Below are 20,126 nucleotides of genomic sequence, written 5' to 3'. Positions count from 1 at the left end.
ACCTGCAGAGAACAGTGGAGATGGTTAATAGAATAAGTTGCCCTACAGGCAAAATAGATGGGTAATCAATGAGGGTATCATCAAAAGAAAGCAAGAATGTTTAAGCAGCAGGTTTAGGGTGGTTGCCCCAATAAAATGTCACAATCCCTTGCCCAATTCTTGGATGTGATCCAGAGTTTAGATCTTTATGTTAGTAGAAGGGAGAACCTGTCTCTCCAGTGGCTTTCCTCCAGGAGGAAAGACTGTGCTATATCACAGTAAGCATATCCTCTAAGCATCTTCCCAGTCCTTCCCCAAAGAGACTGATGGCCTTTTGCTCAGAGTCTGTCTACTGTGGAAATAGGAATACCCGGATATTTCTGGGACTATTGGACCCAGAGTGTGATTTGACATTGATACCCAGAAACCTGAAGTGTCATTATGTACCTATATATGAGGGCCAAGTAATAATGGAGTCCTGTCCAGGGTCCAGCTTACAGTAGACACACTGGGATGTGAGACCACTAAGCACTCATTTCTCTGATCTCTGAATGTATTATTGAGGTTGACTTACTTGACAGATAGAGTAATATGTACATTGGGTCCTTGACCTGTGGGGTAATAGTGGAGAAGACCAAGTAGAAGCCCCTGAATCCATCCTCATTTCTCTCTTTCCCTCTCCACTCTCTGTTCTCCACACTCCATTCCCCACCAAGATAGTAAATCAAAACCAGTATTTTATCCTAGGGGATGTGGCAGATATTAATGCTATCAGTGAGGATCTCAAGATTTAGGAGTGGTGGTCCCTATGATATCTCTGTTTACCAGTCAGGTCCTTACAGAAACCGGATGTATCCTAGAGTGTGACTGTAGACAACTGGAAGTTCTACTGAATAGTAGCCCCAAATGCAACTGCCATGCTCATCTAGGGTCTTTGCTAGAGCAGATTAAGATGACTTCAGGTTCATGGTGTGCCACTGTTGACTTGGTAAATGTGTTATTTTCTATCCCAATCAGGAAAGAAGATCAGAAACAGGTCACATTCACATGGGATAGACAAGAATATACATTCGTAGTTTTATCCCAGGGCCATGTTAATTCTTTTGCTCCTTGTCACAATATAGTCCAAATAGTTGTAGACCACCTGGACATCCCGCAGAACATCAAAGGAACCCGTGATATTGATGACATTATTGTAACCAGGAGGATGAGCAAGAGGTGGCTAGCACGCTGGAGGCTTTGATAAGACACATGTGCTATAGAGAGTGGGAGATAAGCCTTGAGAAGATTCATGAATGGCTGCATTTTGCTTTTGCCACCATGAAGGAAACACAGTGCCAGTTAGATTTTTTCGGTTCTGGAGGCACACGTTCCATGTCTAGGGTTACTGCTCCAGTCCATATACATGGTGACAGGAAAGGCTCCCAGGTTTGAGTGGGGCCCAGAGCTGGGAAGGGCTGTGCAGCAAGTCCAGGCTGCAGTACAAGCAGCCCTGCCACTTGGTTTGGGATCAGCAGATCTTGGTTTGGGAGATGCCAGTGCAGAAGAAGGTGTGGAGTGAAGTTTGCAGCAAGCCCCAGAAGAAGAATCGCAAGGAAAGCCCTGGGACGAGGATCGAGGGCTTGGGTCACATCATCTGACCTGTCAAGGTGACATCTCAGGGAAGAGGAGGGGGTTCAGAATGCATACTGGAGGAGGGAGATGATGAGCACCAGTTGAAGCTCCAAGATCAGCTGCAGTGATGGGCGCTGAAGTTTGTCCCACTAACCTCCCTCTTCCAGGTCTCCTCCCTTCAAGAAGAGTGGTCCACTGGAAGCTTGGAGAAGTGCATCCCTGCAGGGAATAGGTGGACTGTGGGAGTCTTGAAGGTGCACCCCCCCAGACCTCCCTTCAGTGAAGAACTTGCCCTTCATCTGTGAGGGGAGCAGGAGGTGACAGCTTCCAGCTGCAGAGACTTCAGGCCAAGGCCATATTCTCTGGGCAGCTCCCAGCCAATGAGAAGCATGTGGGTCCTAGGATCTGGCCCTTTCTACCCAGCGTGGGACTCTTCTGATGGGCAGTCTTTGCTCGGGACCTCCCCATTGTCTTGGCTGGACTTTGTCAGTTTTGCATCACAGTCTGACAGCAGCCTGAGTAACTTTCAGGATCTGGGATCACACCAGGTAACCTGGGCTTTCAGTGTCCATTTGATGGATCTGGAAAGTGAGAGAGTTGTTCTCAGACCCCATTGGAAGGCCACACCTTCCCCTTGAACAGCCTCTGGAAGTCAAAAGGGCATAGGCTTAAAGTCAGACACACCTGGGTTGCAATCCCAGCTTCTGCACTGACGGGTCATGGAGCTTTGGTCTCTGTGCCTCCTGAAGAGGCCTCACCTTTATCATCTCTCTGATTCCTCTCTCTTTCTCTTCCACACTGCATGCCTGCTCTTTTCCCTCCATAGTACAGGCCCAGCCAGAATCCCTCAGGGACAGATTCTCTGCCAGTAACTGCCAATGAGCTATTGAGGAAAAGTCTCCATTTCCAAGACCACCCATTCTCTCTCTGCCCCCTCGTTCCCACCCCCCAGAATACCTGCCTCCTCTAATTCTCAGAAGGAGGCCAGGCACTCAGCTATCAGGGCTGAAATTTAGCAAAGGGCCACAGTGAATCTGGCCTGCTCTGGCTTGTGATGTTTATGTGCTGGAGAGGCAGCTGGAGGACCTCCTGGGGTCAGGAAAGTCATGGTAGGCCCTGAAGGCTCTCTGGAGTGTTTGGGATTACCAGAGCTCTTTTTTTTTTTTTTAAATAAATTTATTTATTTATTTTTGGCTACATTGGGTCTTCGTTGCTGCGAGTGGGCTTTCTCTAGTTGCGGCGAGTGGGGGCTACTCTTTGTTGCAGTGCACGGACTTCTCATTGCAGGGGCTTCTCTTGCTGCAGAGCACAGCCTCAGTAGTTGTGGTACACAGGCTCAGTCGTTGTGGCCTGCGGGCTAAGAGCTCAGGCTCAGTAGTTGTGGCACACGGGCTTAGTTGCTCCATGGCATGTGGGATCTTTCCGGACCAGGGCTCGAACCCGTGTCCCCTGCATTGGCGGAGAATTCTTAACCACTGCGCCACCAGGGAAGTCCCTACCAGAGCTCTTTGGATCACAGCAAAAGTAATGATATCAAGATCGACTGCAATTTATTAAATCCTTACTACGTGCCAGACACGTAGGGTTAACAAACATGATCTCGTTTAACCCTCCCAGCAATTCTGAGAGGGAAGAATTGTTTTCCAGAATTGTCCATCCAGGCCTGTGTGGCTCCAAAGCTCATGCACTTTCCTTGATGCAGGTCTGCATCTCCCCTTGGTAATGACTGATGTGTCCTCGCACCTGCGGACCATACCTTGGCCAGATCCCTGCTTTGTCCACCACTCCTCCCTTGCTCTGGCTCCTCAGACAAGCCCCAGGTTTTGGACTTGGACCATGGAAAGGATAAACCCTTCCTAGGTGTAACTGAGTCCCATCTTCCTGAACCACTGAGACCTAAAGGAGATGGAAGAGACTTTCTGAACCCTGTTCAGAGCAAGAGAGAAAAAAGAAGGCACAGGCTTAATGTTTATAGAACAGAACAGAATGTTATAGAACAGAACATAACCCAATGGACCCTGCCTTCTCTATGGTGGAAAACACTCTTCAAACCGAGAAGTAGAACAATCCTGGCTAACAGTAAGTTAAAAGACTTAGCTACCCCCAGCTTCCTTTGCTTTGTTCACGGCCCCTCTGGGCAGAGATGGGTCATTCCAGGGGCCCTTCTGGGGAGGTGAGAGTTTCCAGGAAGGAATTCAAAAAAATGCTGCCTCAATTTGAGCATGGGAAAAATATGGTACATTGAGCTTATGATAATCCTAGGCAAAATTCCAGAAGTTCCTTTTCTAAGCAGGGATTATTGGGAGCCAAGACGGGTTCACGTAGGTCAAGGCATGCCTCACTCTACAGACTTTCCCTGTAGGAAGGGTGATCAGAGCATGTTGTGGGAAAAGGACCACAGACACGGAATTTTAAAATAAGACTTTGCTGTTATAAGAACTGCATTGAGGGGACTTCACTGGTGGTCCAGTGGTAAAGAATCCACCTTACAATGCAGGTGACACGGGTTGCATTCCTGGTCGGGGAACTAAGATCCCACATGCCGCCAGGCGTGCTACCACTAGAGAGCCCATGTGCCTCAACTAGAGAGCCTATGTGCCGCAAAACTACAGAGCCCACGTGCTCTGGAGCCTGAGTGCCACAACTAGAGAAGAGAAAACCCACACGCCACAACTAGAGAGGCACACCGCAACTAGAGAGAAGCCTGCACGCCGCAACGAAAGATCCTGCATGTCTCAACGAAGATCCCGCATGCCGCAACTAAGACCAAATGCAGCCAAAAATAAATAAATAATAAATCTAAAAAAAAAGAGCTGCATTGAGGAAGAAAAGAGAGAGTTCATCAGCCAGGGTCACCACAGTCCCTTACATACCAAAATTATAAGCTTCCCTTTATAGCAGAGGAGACTCAAGTGCTGCCAGAATTTGTCTCGCGGTCGGTGATGGAGGAGGAGCCCTGGGACACCGAGTGAGAAAGATGGGACGTGCTGAGGTGATGAATGTTGGTAACCTACATTTGAGAGACAGTGATAGTATTTGTCCAATATAGCAGTTAGGACCTAGAAAGTTTTATTTCGCCCATAGGACCAAAATATCAAGAATCCCTTAGAATATGTGACATGGATTATGGAGAGGCTGATTTCCTTGTCAGGCACCAGTAGCACCAAGGTCAATTTTGCTGTTGATGAGGGTTTTTTTTTTTTTTTTTGCGGTACGCGGGCCTCTCACTGTTGTGGCCTCTCCCGTTGCGGAGCACAGGCTCCGGACGCGCAGGCTCAGCGGCCATGGCTCACGGGCCCAGCCGCTCCGCGGCATGTGGGATCTTCCCGGACCGGGGCACGAACCCGTGTCCCCTGCATCGGCAGGCGGACTCTCAACCACTGCGCCACCAGGGAAGCCCTGATGAGGCTTTTGAAGTGCCTCTCACACATATTTTTGCGGGTCAGTGGAGAAATAGGGACCAGATCTTAGGGTCGTTCAGCCTTCTCATGGCTGGTTGAAGCCCTCTGCCCAGGGTAGAAGAATAACAGTGATTCTGTTGGATGGGATTCTTCCTCTTTTATGAGCCAGAGCATATGGTCCTTCCACTAAAGCTCGCTGGTGTCTGTCTCTGTGTGCCCTGTGCAGAGGAAGAGAATGCGAGTCTAATGTGTGGGAGGAAAACCCTGCTAGGTGCCGGGTCCCAAGACTGGTCCTGCACTGTCCTCCCACTGCCTCCATGGCAAGGCTGTTTCTATTCGGGAGGCCATGGAGTGGAGAGGTTCTAAGTTCATGCTCTGGGGGCAGACTGCCTCCTACCCCCACCCTCCCATCCTGTTCCAGTCTCAGCTCTGCCATTTACTGGTTGGGTGACCTTAGGCAAGTTAATAACTGATCTGTGTCTCCTTTTTTTTTTTACCTGAAAATGGGGATAATTGTGGTGCCTCATTCATAGAGTTAGAGCATTGGTTTTCATTTTTTTTTTGACTTGTGACCCACAGTAAGAAATACATTCTGCATCAAGACCCAGTACACACATTCCTACATATATATACATACATACCTACATACATGTGTAGGTATAGCTGGAAAAAAAGTTTTCCAAACAATTCCTAACCTTAGTGCTGGTTGATGAACTATCATATTTTTTGTTCTATTCTATTCTGTTGTTTCATTCAGCAAAATGATGGTTGAGAACCATTAAACTGATTTTTACTATTTACATGGGTCACCACCCATCGTTTGAAAAACACCAGGTTAAGGTCTTTCTGGAGTATTGTGTTTGATTCCAAAAGCTATACTTTTTTTACACATATCACTTTTTAAGAGAGCTGTTTTCAAGCTATAGCATGTCCGGAAGAGAATGGGCAGGGTATTCCATTCAGCTCTTCTTCCTCTTCCTTCCTTTTCTGCCTCCTATCCACTCCCCTATTTGGTTATTTCTTGGTTTCTTCATCCATTTAGCCATTTATCATAGGTTTAAGCACCTGTTTCATCTGGATAGGAGACTCCAGGAGAGATATGCTCTGTACATCATGTGAAAGAGGAACTGGACCTGTTCCTTGCAGTCCCCTAGGTAGAACTGGGACTTCTGGGTGAAAGTGACAGGGAAGTGAATTTGGGTATCACGTAGGAAGTGTATTCCAGTCTTGGGTACCTCTGGGCATTGGGTCCAGCTGCCTGTGAGACTTCTCTCTGGAAGTGAGTGAGCAGAGGTGGGAGAAGGGGAGCCATGAGGCAACTTCCAGTGTTGAGTGGGGGCGGGCTGAGGTTGGTTTTACACCCCATGTTCCGCTGAGCCTGGGGTCTGCTCACCCCACTGCAAGGGCTGCTGTGGGGCTGGAGAGGAAACCATCCAGCTGGGGTTCTGTGCCCCCCACCTGACAACTATAGCAGTTCCATTTCTGTTTTATACAGTGGGATTCCCCAAGTGGTTTATTTTGGAAGAAGGGCAGGAGACACGTTCCACTGATGCTAAAATTTTTTTTTTAATCTTTAAACTAGGAGCTCATTAAATCCCTGTGAGTCTTAGAAGTAATCATTTCTAGGATTCTGGGACTCATTTTTTTCCTATAAAAACAAGTCCATTAAAATTACAGCATAAGCCTTTGTTTTGCGCTCTTAAATCCAGCTATAATTGAGAGTAAGAGTTAAAGAATTACAAGGGCGGCAGGATAACAGATTGTGCTGTTATTTGTGTCGGTGGCTGGTTTTTCTTCTCCCCATCCTGCCATCCTGCATCCCAGGCAGAGGGCAGAGAGCCCTGCCTTTGTGCTGCATCACCTCAGGGGGTGTTGCGGAAGCTGCAGTTAGAAGTCCCCTGTAGACAACTGGTCTTTCAGGCTTTTGTTGATGGAAAGCCTGAGATTATGGAGGGAGTTGTGATGAAAGACAGGGAAGGAGGGACAAAAGGGAGGTGGTTGGGTAGGTCCTGGGAGGAATGAGGAACTGGCAGAATTCTGGAGGGTAGTGTCTGCTGTGTGACTCCCTTAGGGAGGCCGAACCCCAGGCATCCACGCTCCTTCCATCCACCAAAGCCACAGTGCTGTCAGCCGTCGAGGGGTATGTGGGGGTGGTCTACAGGGTTTTTCAAATATTAATGTGCCTGTGAATCACCTGGGAATCTCGATATAACACAGATTCTGATTCTCTGAAGTGGATCCTGAGATTCTGCATTTCTAACAGGTTCCCATGGACTCTGATGTGGCTGGCCCTCAGACCACACTTTGGGCGACGAGGAGCTCCAAGGGTCGTTCCCTGGTTTTCTGGACACAACCTAAGCCTTCCAGACTCTTGTGCATCCTTAGAACAGGGAAGACCTTCCCACTCGTCATGGAACTGGAATTTTCCATCAGCACAGCCTAAAGAGATGCACCACTAGTTTTAATTTGACTTGAAAGAATCACAAGCACCCTTCAGCTTGTGGCCGCAAACGCATAGCCACAGTCCAGGTTAGGCTGCATCTCTATGTGAAATTCTAGGGTTATTAACCCCTTCTTGTTCCAGGGCTGGAATCTAACTGCTCTCCCTTCCCAGGGTGAGAAATCAGGGCAATGAGTTCTTTGTTTGGTTTTCTGAGAGGCACTTGAGCTGGGAGAGGCCTCTTCTCCTCTCTCTCTTTCCCACCCCAGGGGGGTTAAATCCCTTACTAGCTGCTTATCTTAATTTCTTTGGGTGGAATTTTATCTGTTCCCTATCTTGCTCTTGCCTGGAGGCACAAAATACATCTGTTTGTGTCCTCTCCACCAGCCTGGGTTAAGAGATAAATGTAGGAGCCTCAAAGGAATGGAATGAACACAGCAAGCTCCCTCCTCTGTTTCTTTGTCTCTTTGGGAACTGGTATGAGTATCAACTCTGTTCACCTGTTCATCTCCACTTCGTTCGCTTGCTTTCACGTCCTACCTGGGAGTATACATTATTTTGCAAAGAATAGAAAAAAGCTAACCATTCCCAGCCTAGCCCACTCAGGGAATACTTCTTAAAAGGGACTTTGCCTCCTTTCCTCAGAAGGCCTAAACACACATTTTTAAAAGGAACAATCTGTAAATACTCCTTGCCTACAAAGTAACTCTTTGCCTTTACATAGCTCTTTAGACTGCTGAAAGGATCTGGTATTAATCAAGCATCTACTTGTGCTAGGGACAGCATCCCATTTCATCTTCCCATCAACTCCTTCAAGGAGGTATTAACACTCCTTCTCTATTTATCCACAAAGATTTAAGTGAATGAGCCTTGCTGATTCAAGCAAAAGCTATAGAAACAAAAGCAGAAATATTAATTGCAAGAAAGAAAAAATGAAGTTTAAAGGGAACTTCTAAACGGAAGTTTAAAGCCGGAACCCTGCTTCCTTGGCCACTAGGGAGGCCCAGAGGGTGATTCACCCCTCTCCCTCTTTATTTATTTATTTATTTTATTTGTTTATTTTTGGCTGTGTTGGGTCTTCGTTGCTGTGCGTGGGCTTTCTCTAGTTGCGGCGATGCATAGGCTTCTCATTGCGGTGGCTTCTCTTGCTGCAGAGCGTGGGCTCTAGGCGTGCGGGTGTCAGTAGTTGTGGCTCGCGGGCTCTAGAGCGCAGGCTCAGTAGTTGTGGTGCACGGGTTTAGTTGCTCCGCGACATGTGGGATCTTCTCAGACCAGGGCTTGAACCTGTATCCCCTGCATTGGCAGATGGATTCTTAACCACTGTGCCACCAGGGAAGCCCTCACCTGTCCCTTGCTAAACGTGAGAGATGGAAAGTTCGGGGGTGATGGTGGTGAGGAGGAAGTTTCCGAGCCCCATGGAGGGATTTCTTTCTTTGGGCCTTCAGTAAGTCAGTTCTCAGGGAGGTGGGGAAAGCAGGTTGGGCACAGTTCAACTGTGGCAGGAGCCAGGTCTTGTATCTGAAGAGGTGAGAGAATTAGCACCAGGATGTGGCCAAGCTTGGGAAGCAGGTGATAGGTCCTGTCTGGTAACTTTGGCATCAGGAGACCTGGAGCCTAGCTCAGGAATTCCACTGACCAACCATGGGCCTCTGGCCAGGACCTTCCAGGCTCTAAGCTTCAGTTTCCCCTTCAAGAAAGTGGAGTCTTTGGCCAGGATGCTTGCTCTCCAAGGGCTGAAAGCTTCTGATTTTCCAGCTTGAGAAGGGAAATGGTTTCCTTGCCTGAGAGACTGCTGTAACCTGTTTTCTATATGGGGCTGAGTGGTGCAGTGGAGGTGGGGACACACACACACACACACACACAGGGGTTATCCTGTGCCAGGCGCTGGGGATGCAGCAACGAGCAAGATGGATGTAATTCTTCATCCTTGACCTCATGGAGTCAGGAAAGGCAGACACTGAGCTAGTAATTCAACAGTTATGCATTCACTGATGTTAGAATAGAGACCAAAGTGATGAGAAGGAGCAAGTGTGTGAAGGGCAGAGAGTTCCAGGCAGAGGGAACAGCATGTGCAAAGGCCACAGGCAGAAACAAGATTGCCATGTTGGTGGGCACAGAAGAAAGCCTCAGTGGCACAGGGGTGTGGGGAGATGGATGGGCAGGGACACCTCTTTCATAGTCTGGCTCCTGCTACAGAGTTCTCTTTGGAGGCAAGATACTGGGCTAGGTGCCTCTCTGCTTCTGCACTCCTCACCCCATCATACACGCACATGCGCCCATGCCCCGCACGCTCATACACACATACCAGCCTCGGGGAGCCTTGGAGATAGCTGGGCAGGGGCTTTGTGGTAGATCATTGCAGGCAGGAAAAACTCTGTTCTTCTCCCCCCACTCCTACCGGTGGGGGGACCTTGGGGTCTCGCCCAAGGAAAGGAAGCACTGCTTCCTGGTTTATGTTGAGATGAGAAAGACTTGCCCAAGAACAATGGCGTTTTCGTAAAACACCACTTTGTTCTGGTGAGACCAGGAGGGGGTTTCCTTCGGGACCTAGCCTGGCCCCATTGCCCCAGCCTGCCAACCACAACAGCCTCATGGCGTTCTCGGGGACCAGCCTTTCATCTGAGACGCTTGCTCACGCACAGCCCTGACCGTTTAACTCTTCACACCCCACACTGCCTAGGCAGCAGCATCTCAGGGCTTGAGGATGCCTCTCTGGAGATCCTGGGACATGTTGGCCAGGGGAGTCTACTGGGGGAATCAATAGATGACTTGACAGACAGTCTGTGTTTTCTCATTTGAAGGGACCTTCTGGAAAAAGGGCTCAAATTTGTCCTGGAAGTGTCTCAGCTCAAAAAACCTTTCAGGAACCAGAGTTGAAGGTCATTCTTTCACAGGTGAGGAAACTGGGGCAGAGAAAAGGGAGTGAGTTTGCTGAGGCCACACAGAGTTAGAGGTGGAACTGAGGCTGGGATCTAGGGCTCTCAGACTAACACTCTTCCAACATTCTGTTCTGCTCTAGAGGAGCAGAACAGAAGTTGGGGAAGCGAAGGGATTAAGTCTACCTTGGAGACTTGGGGCTCTCTATCTACAGAGCCCCAGAATGTCTGAGAGAGGTATGGAGGGAAAAGGGTGTGTGATGCTAGGAGCTGGACTTCTTGATGTCACAGACAGTAGGGGGTTACTCCTGTAATCACTCCTGTGTTTTTCAGGCATGCATGGCTGTTCCTCTGTGAATCGCTAAACGGACCAATTTAGCAAACAATCAAGTCTGTTCAGAGGAGGACATTAATGGGAAGTGAGTGGGCATATAATTATATAGTCAGAACAATAAGAAGAACTTTGCTTTCCTCCAACTGTTTTTTTCACATTCTGCCTGGCATAGAAACAGGCTCAGGTGCAGAGCAAATGTTTCTCATCCTAATAGAGAGGTGGTGGTGGTGACAGTTCGGGGATGATGGAGTGTTCATATTGGGGAAGGTATTGCTGACAGCTCTGTGGAGATTATAGTGATGATGGTATAGATGTTGGTAGTACCATTTTTAGTGGTGTTGATTAAAGTTATGGTGACACTGGTATTGTTTACGGTTATGGTGGCAATGATGATGATGGTGGTGTTGGCGTTGGTGGTGTCCAGTTTAGAGGTGCTGAGTACAGTTATGGTGATGATGGAAGCCATAATGGTGGTGGTGGTTAAGGTGACAGTGATGGTGGTATTTATTTATTTATTTATTTTTCGGCCTTGCAGCATGCAGGATCTTAGTTCCTCGACTAGGGATTGAACCCATGCCCCCTGCAGTGGAAGCACAGAGTCTTAACTACTGGACCGCCAGGGAAGCCCATGAGGGTGGTATTGATTATGGTAGTGGTAAGAGTGATAGTGATGGTGGTGGTCGTAATGACGTCGGTAGTGGTGATAGCGGTAAAGGCGAGGGTGGTGTCAGTGTTGCAAATGGTGGTCATAGTTTTGGTGGCAAAATGACAATTGTCTTGGATGGTGGTGACAGTGACAGTGGGGTTGGTATAAGAATGGTGGAGGTGTTGGTCAAAATGATTTTACTGATGCCTTGTGTTGGTGATGATGGTAGCGGTATTGGTGCCAGTGCTAGTGGCAGTACTGTTTTTGATGGTGTTAGTGACACCTGCCTGTCTTAGTTGGTAGAACTAACTGATGGAAGTAAGCGGTGGTGGTACGGGTGCTGGCGTCAGTGGTGAACTTAACAGTAGCCTTGCTGTCAGGCTGACAGCTGTGGTGATGATGATGGTGGTCCCAGTGATAGTGGCAGTAATAGGGAGGGTGTTAGTGGAGACAGGGATGATGACCACGTTGGCTGTGATTACACTGAGAGTGGTATCACTTCTGGCAATGACCCCTAGATTACATGTGCTGCCTGCAGCTCTCCTCTCTGGAGCTGACCGTGTGCAGGATGTGGGGAAAAGGCTCAGTACATTCCCCCAAAGCCCTCCGTCCCACTTGCTGCAGTTCTGGCGAGGATTAGCTGTCTGTGCCAGATTAGTTGGCTGTCTTTTGGGGCCAGTGGGGATGGAGCGGGGAAACAAGTCTGTTGCTAGAAAAGTGGGCAGGGAGGGAGGCCCAGGATTGCTGAGCCGGAGAGTACTCTAGTGGGCAGGTCAGCAGGAAACAGGCACATGAGGGCATGCCCGTGGTGGGGGCCGCACCAGACAGGCGGGCAGGCAGCCGTGGTGGCCGTGCAGGGACTCACGTAGCTGGCAGAACAAGGGCTCTACTTCCTGCTGACTCAGCAGAGCAGGCTGGGGCTGATTCTCCTGGACTAATGTGTCTTCTCCTGGGATTAGCTCACTCAGCTCTGGCTGGGAAAGGGGGAGGGAGATCGCCTCTCCCATCTCCCTGGGCTTAGGGGCCCTTGGGGAGGCTGTGGGCAGAATCGGGGGCCCCAGCAGGGTGTCCTTGACCTCATTCCCAGTGGGCCCTCATTTGACTGGGTCCCCAGGTGTCAAGGAATCTAGTTACCCTACCCCCCACCCCCTCACCCACTCCACATGGCTGGTTTACCCTGCGTTCAAATCCCAGCTCTGCTGTACAAAAGGCAGCACAGCCTGGGAGGGAGGAGAGGAAGCCCTGGAACCAGACCGTCTAACCTCAATTTCCAGGTCCCCCACGCAGTCACTGTGTGACTTTGGGACAGTCACTTGCCCTCTCTGCATCTTGGCTCACCGTTTGTGAGATGGGGGCAATGACCGTGCAGCTCATAGGCTGCGGTGAGATCAGATGAGTTACGGCTTAACAAAGTGCTTGAGATGCTGGCATGGAGCGGGCATTCAGAAAGTGCTTGCTCTTACTATACTGAGAGTTGAGTCACTTTAAGCGACCCTTAAGTTCTCGGGGTCTCAGTTTTCTCACCAGCAGAATGGAGATAATCCTGAATGCGCATGCTTGATAAGAGAATGGAAAAGGAGTAAACAGGTGAAGACGTTAGTTGTTACTGTCCTTGTTGTTAGTATAAGAGCCAGTCCCAGGGTCCCTCCCGGAGCAGGGGGCTCATGTCATGTGGGATTTTGGATCCCTAGAGCGATGGATGCTAGCCTGCGGCTCCAGGATCTTGTGCCAGCGCCGGCTGCCTCCTGGAAGCAACTCCTCTTCCTTGTGATGGGGGCGTTTGAGGAGATCAGCCATCTAGTTTCTAGCCCTTTGCCCTCCTCCCCCCCTGCCCCAGCCCCAGCTCATGCCCAGGATGGGGTGGAGAAAGGAAGAGAATAGTCTAGGAGAGTCCTCCCATGCTGAGGCTTCTGAGGAATCTTTTCTCATTCCTTCATCCCTACTTCCCTCTCTGTTTCTCTTCCTTCACTTCCTCATTCGCTCATTCATTCATTCACTCATTCATTCATTCATTTCTCTACAGGACATGGAGGTCGTGGGGTCTGCCTTTGTCTCAGAGAGAATCTAGTTCAGGCTTCAATCAGGGCTTCAGTGAATGATTCTGAGAGTGAGAGCAAGAGAGGAAGAGGGGGATTGAGAGGGAGAGGGAGGGAGAGAAAGCATTACATGAAAATCAAACTTTACATTGAGGAAAACTGTCGACAGTGATGCTATTTAGGTACCATAAAATCAACAGCTAAATAAAAGGGCGGAGGAAAAAAAAATCAACTGTATGAATAGTTTATTTTCTCAGCTGTAAAAGAGACAAAAATGACACACTCCCATGGATCTAACTTTTTTTCCCCCGTTTCATTGGCCTTCAGATGCACAGAGTTGAGTCCTCTGTGCCAGTTTAATTTGTCCCCTCTTCCCAGATTTCCGTTCCTATTCCTTACACCCTTCCCCAATCCAGGAATCCACTCCAATATGTATTTTTTAAAACTATGTCCTTAAAATGTGTTTATCTTTATAAAATATGCATTTGGGGGGTTCATTTACAAAAATAGTACTGTGGGGCTTCCCTGGTGACGCAGTGGTTGAGAGTCCGCCTGCCGATGCGGGGGACACGGGTTCGTGCCCCGGTCCGGGAGGATCCCACATGCCGTGGAGCGGCTGGGCCCGTGAGCCATGGCCGCTGAGCCTGTGTGTCCGGAGCCTGTGCTCCGCAACAGGAGAGGCCACAACAGTGAGAGGCCCGTGTACCACACACAAAAAAATAGTCCTGTGCAGTAAATCTTTCTGGTCCCTAATTTTCTTACTCAACACCGTGATTTTGAGGTCTGTCCAGGTTCCTCTACGTAGATTGCTCTGTTCCTTCTTGCTCCTGCATAGTATTCCATTAGAAGCATCCACATGCTTCCCTCATTCATTCCCCCAAGCGATAGATGCATCACCAGCACAGCCTCACAGCATTACTGAAGCGTTAAGCAGAAAGCCCTTAATGCTGAGCTTGCCCGAATTTCCCATTCTGTAAAGTCAGCTGTCATTACAGGGATGTTATGATTGCTTCCATCAGGCCTTTAGGCTACAGAGTTTCCATAATCTTTCATAATCAGTTGCACGAGGGCCTCTTACGCTCTCATTATGATGTAGCACAATTTTCTCCTTCACGTATCACTGATGCTCGTGTTAATCCTTGTCCAGTGCCGGGAACAGGATTGAAGAGATGAATTTCATCAGGCCCCATGTTCTCAAGGGTCTCGCAGTCTAGGAAATGGGCCATTCAGGGCAGGGGTGGGTTGCAAAAGAGTCAGAGATCAGTTCTGCTGGTGGAGGGCAGAGCCCCCGGCGTAGGGTTTTAACAGTTGAGTAGGAGCTCACCAGGTAGATGCAGGGAGAGAAATGGGGCAGAGGTGTTTCCAATAGAAGGAACACCCTAGGTAAAGGGTCAGAAGCATGTAGCAGCTCAGCAGGTTTAGGAAACTTCATGGTTTTGTTATGGCTGAGGCAAAGGATATGAAAGGGAAGAGGCCAGAGGCAAGAGCTGTTTGTTGAGTTATTATGTGCCAGGCACTGTTGAAGCGGTTAAGTACAGAACCTATTTTAAGCCACACAAGAACCCTAGGAAGACACCATTATCATTCCCCTTTGACAGGAAAGGAAATGGAGTCCCAGAGAGGTTAGTAACTTGCCCACAGTCACACAGCTTGTAGATGGGATCCCTAAGAACTGAAGCCAGGCTGTCTGGGTTCGCAGTCACAATGTTATGACCTCTGAAAGTTGAGGAAGGTGAGGAGGTCAGTGAGAAGGCCGACAAGGGGCAAGCAAGAAGGCACGGGAGCCTCACGTGAGAGCCGTGCCGCGTGGTGAGCGTGGAGACCACAGGAGTGCACGAGGGCTGTGTGCTTGAGTGTGCCAGGGCGGACATGTCTGTGCCACAGGGCCAGTCCCACTAGGACTCGGTGAGTGTGCGTGTGTGTGCGTGTGTGTGAGAGAATCTCACACTTGCATGTAAGTGTGGGAATCTCTGGCTGCCCATGGGTCTGAGCATGTGTCCTGTGGGCATGAGAGTGGGCCTTGGTGTCCTGCCCTCCTGGGGCCCCAGGGAAGCTGTCAGAGCCCATTAGCCTGGCCTGGTGTGAGGGGTCTGGCCTTGGCCTCAGAAGCTGAACGGTGCACATCAAAGGCAGTCTGAGCCTGGGACCAGTGGGGCGGAATAATTTAATGAGGGTCCAGGAGGGAGGCTGCGGCTGGTGAGGGTTGCCAATATGTGCCCAGCGCAGCTCCCAGGCTCCACCGCCAAGCATCTGGGGTCTGCATGTGTGTCAGGGAGGGGAAAGGCTGTGCTGGGTACCTGGCCACGCTGCCCTCCTTCCCTGGACACCGGCAGAGCTGCATCTGAAGCCCAGGCTCAGGCTCCCGGCTTTTGCCTGGATGTCAATCTAGCCCCCAGTCTCCCCAAGGAACTTCAGGGGAACCAGGACGGCAACTCAGGCATTTTCATCTTTCAGGCCCTTCTGACATTTCCGTGAGGTGGAACACACAGAGAATCATTCCCGGGTCAACTAGTCTAAGCCCCTGGCCTTACAGAGGGGTGTGTGTGTGTGTGTGTGTGTGTGTGTGTCCTTTTGTGAGGGCCTTGGGTCAGAGAGAGAAATGTGGGAGGACTCAACCTAGTCAGTTTTTCTGTGCATGATGTGGGAAGAAAAAGGAGGATTTTCGGCAGGGGTAGGAGGAGGGACTGAAGATGAAGGTTCACGTGAGGACACAGTGGCCCTTGCCAGGAAGCGGTTGTGATGGGGCAAAGCAGAAGTTGTCCCTGTCGTCAGGGTCTTGGGTAACAGGAACGCAGCCCCTTTTTGTCCAGTGACCACAGTGTGAGAGCATCTCTGGGAGGCCCCTCTGACAAATGTCTTTTCATGGCAGGAACCTCCCGTGGGTTTTAGGTCCATCTACAGGGTCAGGCTCAAACTCCTCTCTACATGTAAGGCTTCCTTCCAATTCCCGATCTATCATCTGAACGCATCCACAAATCAGTTTTTTCGACTGACGCATACTCTTGAACAGAAATGCTTTTGACAGGACAGGAATGCTCCCATTAGACACACACTCCCCTCCCGCCACCATCATTTACACTGTACCATTTCGTCCATCTACACCACCTTCTTGGCACCAGAAAGCACTTGATTTGGGACCCTTGAGCATAAGCTCTTCGAGAGAGGCTTGTATATTTTATGTGTCATAATCTAGCATGTGGTAAGTATTGATAAATATGTGTTGAAGAGCTGACTCCAATTTGCCTCATTTCCTGTACCTCAAGTCCACCCTCCACTCCTTATTTCACCCATGCTGGCCTCTGTTCTCTGAAACACAATTTTCCATCTGGAAAGCATCTTGGGGAACTCCAACTCACCACTCCAGACCCAGATCAAGCGGCCCCGTCTCTGGTCCAGGGCGGCTGCTCCCTGCTCTGAGCTCCCACATGCTGTGTCTGTCTCTGTGTTATAGCCCCCCATCCTGGCATTGTAATTATTTGTTTACGTGTCTGGTCCGTCCAGCTCAGCGCATCTGTTAGAGGACTCTGACAGGTGTCACTGTTCACGGGCTAGGCTTTGGGATTAGTCTGTATTAGATACATACATTAGTTGGCTTACCAACTTTGGTAAATCCCATTAGCAGCTCTGGGTGCTTTGCCCCCAAATCCTGGCGCCTTGATCCTCAACTTCAGTGGGTGTTGGAAGAGGCCTCATGACTCAGGGTCTGGCCCTTTCAGGGAGGAGCGTCCCCAGGCAGAAGACAAATACTAGCTCTCAAGCTGGGACCAGTACTGCCTGGCCCGGCCAGGCCCCTCCTGGCCTGTGACTTGGCACTTTCTGGGGCAACCTGCTGGGTTTGGCCAGGGCGAGTTGCCTGGGCCTGTGGGGAACTGCTGGCAGCACACACTTGCCAGGGTTGCTGATGACGATGCCGGGGTGCACCCGTGCAACACCATGCTGGTTCAGGCGCCCCCTCTTAAAGGCTCAGCGCGTAACTCCCACCCCAGGGTCTAGCCTTAGCTGTGCAGGGTCCCTGATCCGGGTCAGCTCATCTCTTCTGCAGCAGGAGGGTGGTGCATGTGAGTATGAAAGTGAGAGAACGTGGGTGTGTGAGTACGTGTGTGTGAGTAGACAGACGAGTGAAAGGATCATGTGTGATGAGTGTAGGTGAGTGTGTGCTGTGTGTGACCACATATGACCATGTGCGTGTAATGAGTGGACGTGTGCAGTGCCATGTGTGCAGGTATACACACCAGCTGGGGATGCGGGTGGGAACGGCTGTCTGTGTCCATGTGTACATTCATGGGTTTGTGTGTAACAGTTTCTGGGTAAGCTGTGTGGTGTGTGGATGTGTGTACACGTGACTCTGTGTGACAGCAGAGATGTGAATTTGAGTCCTGGTTCTGCCATTTCCTAAATGTGTTGAAAACTTAAATAAATCCCTTCCCCTCCTTCTGTAAAATGGGGTGGCATAGACAAGATATCTCTTAAGTTCCCTTCTAGCTTTGATATTCAGTGACCAGTTTAGGAGTTGAGCACAAGTGTGTGAACGTTGTGTGTGCACCTGTGTGTGTGTGCACGTGCAGCAGCAGAGTGGTGCTGTGCAAAGGGCATGGCTTTGAATTCTGATTCCACGTTTAACAGTTATGTGGTCTCAGCTTAGTCCCTTCCCCTCTCTGAGCCTCAGTTTCCTCGTCTGCAGATGCTAGTGATTCTTACAGGGCTGCTGTGAGGACTAGGAAATATTGTTTGCAATGGGTCTAGCTTGGAATCTGGCTGAGTTCCCTCTGCGAGAGATGCATGTGTGCATGCATGTGTGTGTGTGCATGTCTGTGTGGATATGCGTGTGTGCACGTGGACGGCCATGCTCACATGCTTGACTGTGCAGGTTGGTCTGGAAAACAGAGTAATTGATCTAGATCACTCCTGCCCTCTGGGGTTTCTGACTGCTTGGGACACAGCCACCCAGGAGAGGTAGAGCTGGGCAGTCAATTTCCAGCTACCCACCTGGACCCACGTGAGTCTGAGGGCTGCCCCAGACTGTCACATGGGCGCAGTGGCCTGGAAAGGAGGATTGGTGTGCGCAGGAGACAGGCCTCCTAAATCCGCTTAGTGCCCACCCCACTATTCGGGGTATTAGAGACTAAAGAAATTCTTCTTCTTCTTAGAGGGTCAACTGCCAACCTGGGATGGTGGCTGAGCTGAGTGTGAACCCCTGAGCCCCATGCCCATCTAGAATGAGGCTTCAGAGTGGAGGGCCAGGAACAGACAGGGCCCTGCCCTCAGAGAGCTCCCAGCCAGATGGAGAGAGCCAGGAGAGTCAGGCTCGAAAGCGGGGCGGGGGTAAGGAAGGTTTTCTAGCAGGAAGCAGGCTGGAGGGACTCGTAGAGGCTGGAAAGAGAAAGGAGAGCCTTCTGGATGGGAAGACCAGTGTGAACAAATGTGGAGTGATGGGAATGAGCAACGTGTGTGTGTGAGTGTGTGTGTGTGTGTGTGTGTGTGTGTGTGTATGTGTGTGTGTAGGGGACGACAGGAAGAGGGTGGTGTAGGGGACCTTGGAGAACATCAGATCCAATCTTCCATTTCTTGGTGAGGAAATGAAGGTAGAGAAGGGAAAGGATAAGGATGTGCCTCTGGGCAGAGTGCAGTCACTCTGCTTCCCAACTGGAGTTTAGGGTCTGCCCTTAATTCCTGGGTTCTGAAGAGGGGTGTCAAGCTGAGCTGCCACGGGCCCTCCTTTAGCTGGTCCCACAGGGTTCTTGATGAACTGGGGCAGATGGTGAGCCGTGATGTGTGTCTTCAGGCCAATGGAAGGCTCTGGGGCTAAACATTCATCTAGAGCAGCTACTCACACTTGGACCTAATCTGCCTGGGCAGGTGCCAAACTCAGATCCTTGACACCCAGAGAAGATCACCAACACTGGACCACAGGTACTAGATGGGCTTCCAAGACACACCAGGAAAGGCTCCAACAATCTGACCTGGAGAGGAACACCACACCCAGACTCTGAACCCAGAGAAACAATCCCCACACCTGGACCAGGTACCTCTGGACCAGCTTCCATTGCAAACTTTGCCTGAGTGGATCCCTACAACTCCATCCAGAAACTGAGTGAAGGTCCCAACATCTAGAGGAGAGCACCCAGAGAGGGTCCCGACACCTGAACTCTGAACAACGAGATCCCAACACGGGACCAGATGACATCTGATTGACTTCCAACTCAGACACAGAACACCCTGATTGTATCCCAGCAGCCTGACCCAGAACACCCGGAGCTGGTCCCAACACCTAACAGACGCCCCCTGCCCCGCTCCGTCCCTTCCGCCCCCAATCCATCTTCGGATGAGCTCATCCCGAGAGGCTTTCCCAGGTTCCAGGGCTTTTTCTGGGGGAAATCTGTGGTCGTCCTTCGGGATGCCTGGGATGAGGAGGGGGCAGGAGGCGAGGCCCACGCCCTTTGCAGGGAGGGCTGGGGGTCCAGCTTGAGGAGTGGGCTTTGGCTGCTGCCTGCTGGTGGGCGGGGTGGGAGCGGACGGGCGGGGAGTGCGCGGCAGCCCCCTCCAGCCGCCCCCAGCGCTGGGCGGAAACCGTGCGCCCTGCGAAGCCTAGCAGATTCCGCGCCGCGCGCCCCCCAAACAGCCCGCGGGGCGCTGGGCGCGGGGCCAGGAAATCCGGCGCCGGCCCTTGAAGCGGCCCCAGGTCGGGCGGGGGCGGGTGGCCGCTGGCACCGCAGCCGCCGAGCAACGTGACCGCACGGCCCCACCGCGGCCTCGGGTCCCCACCGGGACAAGGCGGCCTCTGTGCCGACGCAGCTGATCCC

The 20,126-nt window shown here is 50.7% G+C and overlaps 1 long non-coding RNA gene across 1 annotated transcript; it reads left to right on the top strand.

The window, feature by feature from the left end:
• The first annotated feature begins 17,229 nt into the window (after window positions 1–17,229).
• Window positions 17,230–19,330, top strand: LOC117307595 (uncharacterized). The gene is made up of 2 exons (XR_004521361.2): window positions 17,230–17,384; window positions 19,183–19,330. It is a non-coding gene; the product is annotated as an uncharacterized lncRNA (long non-coding RNA).
• Window positions 19,331–20,126: the final 796 nt, after the last annotated feature.

The sequence above is a fragment of the Tursiops truncatus genome, chromosome 1 (assembly GCF_011762595.2).
Source record: "Tursiops truncatus isolate mTurTru1 chromosome 1, mTurTru1.mat.Y, whole genome shotgun sequence".
In the NCBI taxonomy this organism is placed as follows: domain Eukaryota; kingdom Metazoa; phylum Chordata; class Mammalia; order Artiodactyla; family Delphinidae; genus Tursiops; species Tursiops truncatus.
This window is presented reverse-complemented; position numbering and strand designations above follow the sequence as displayed.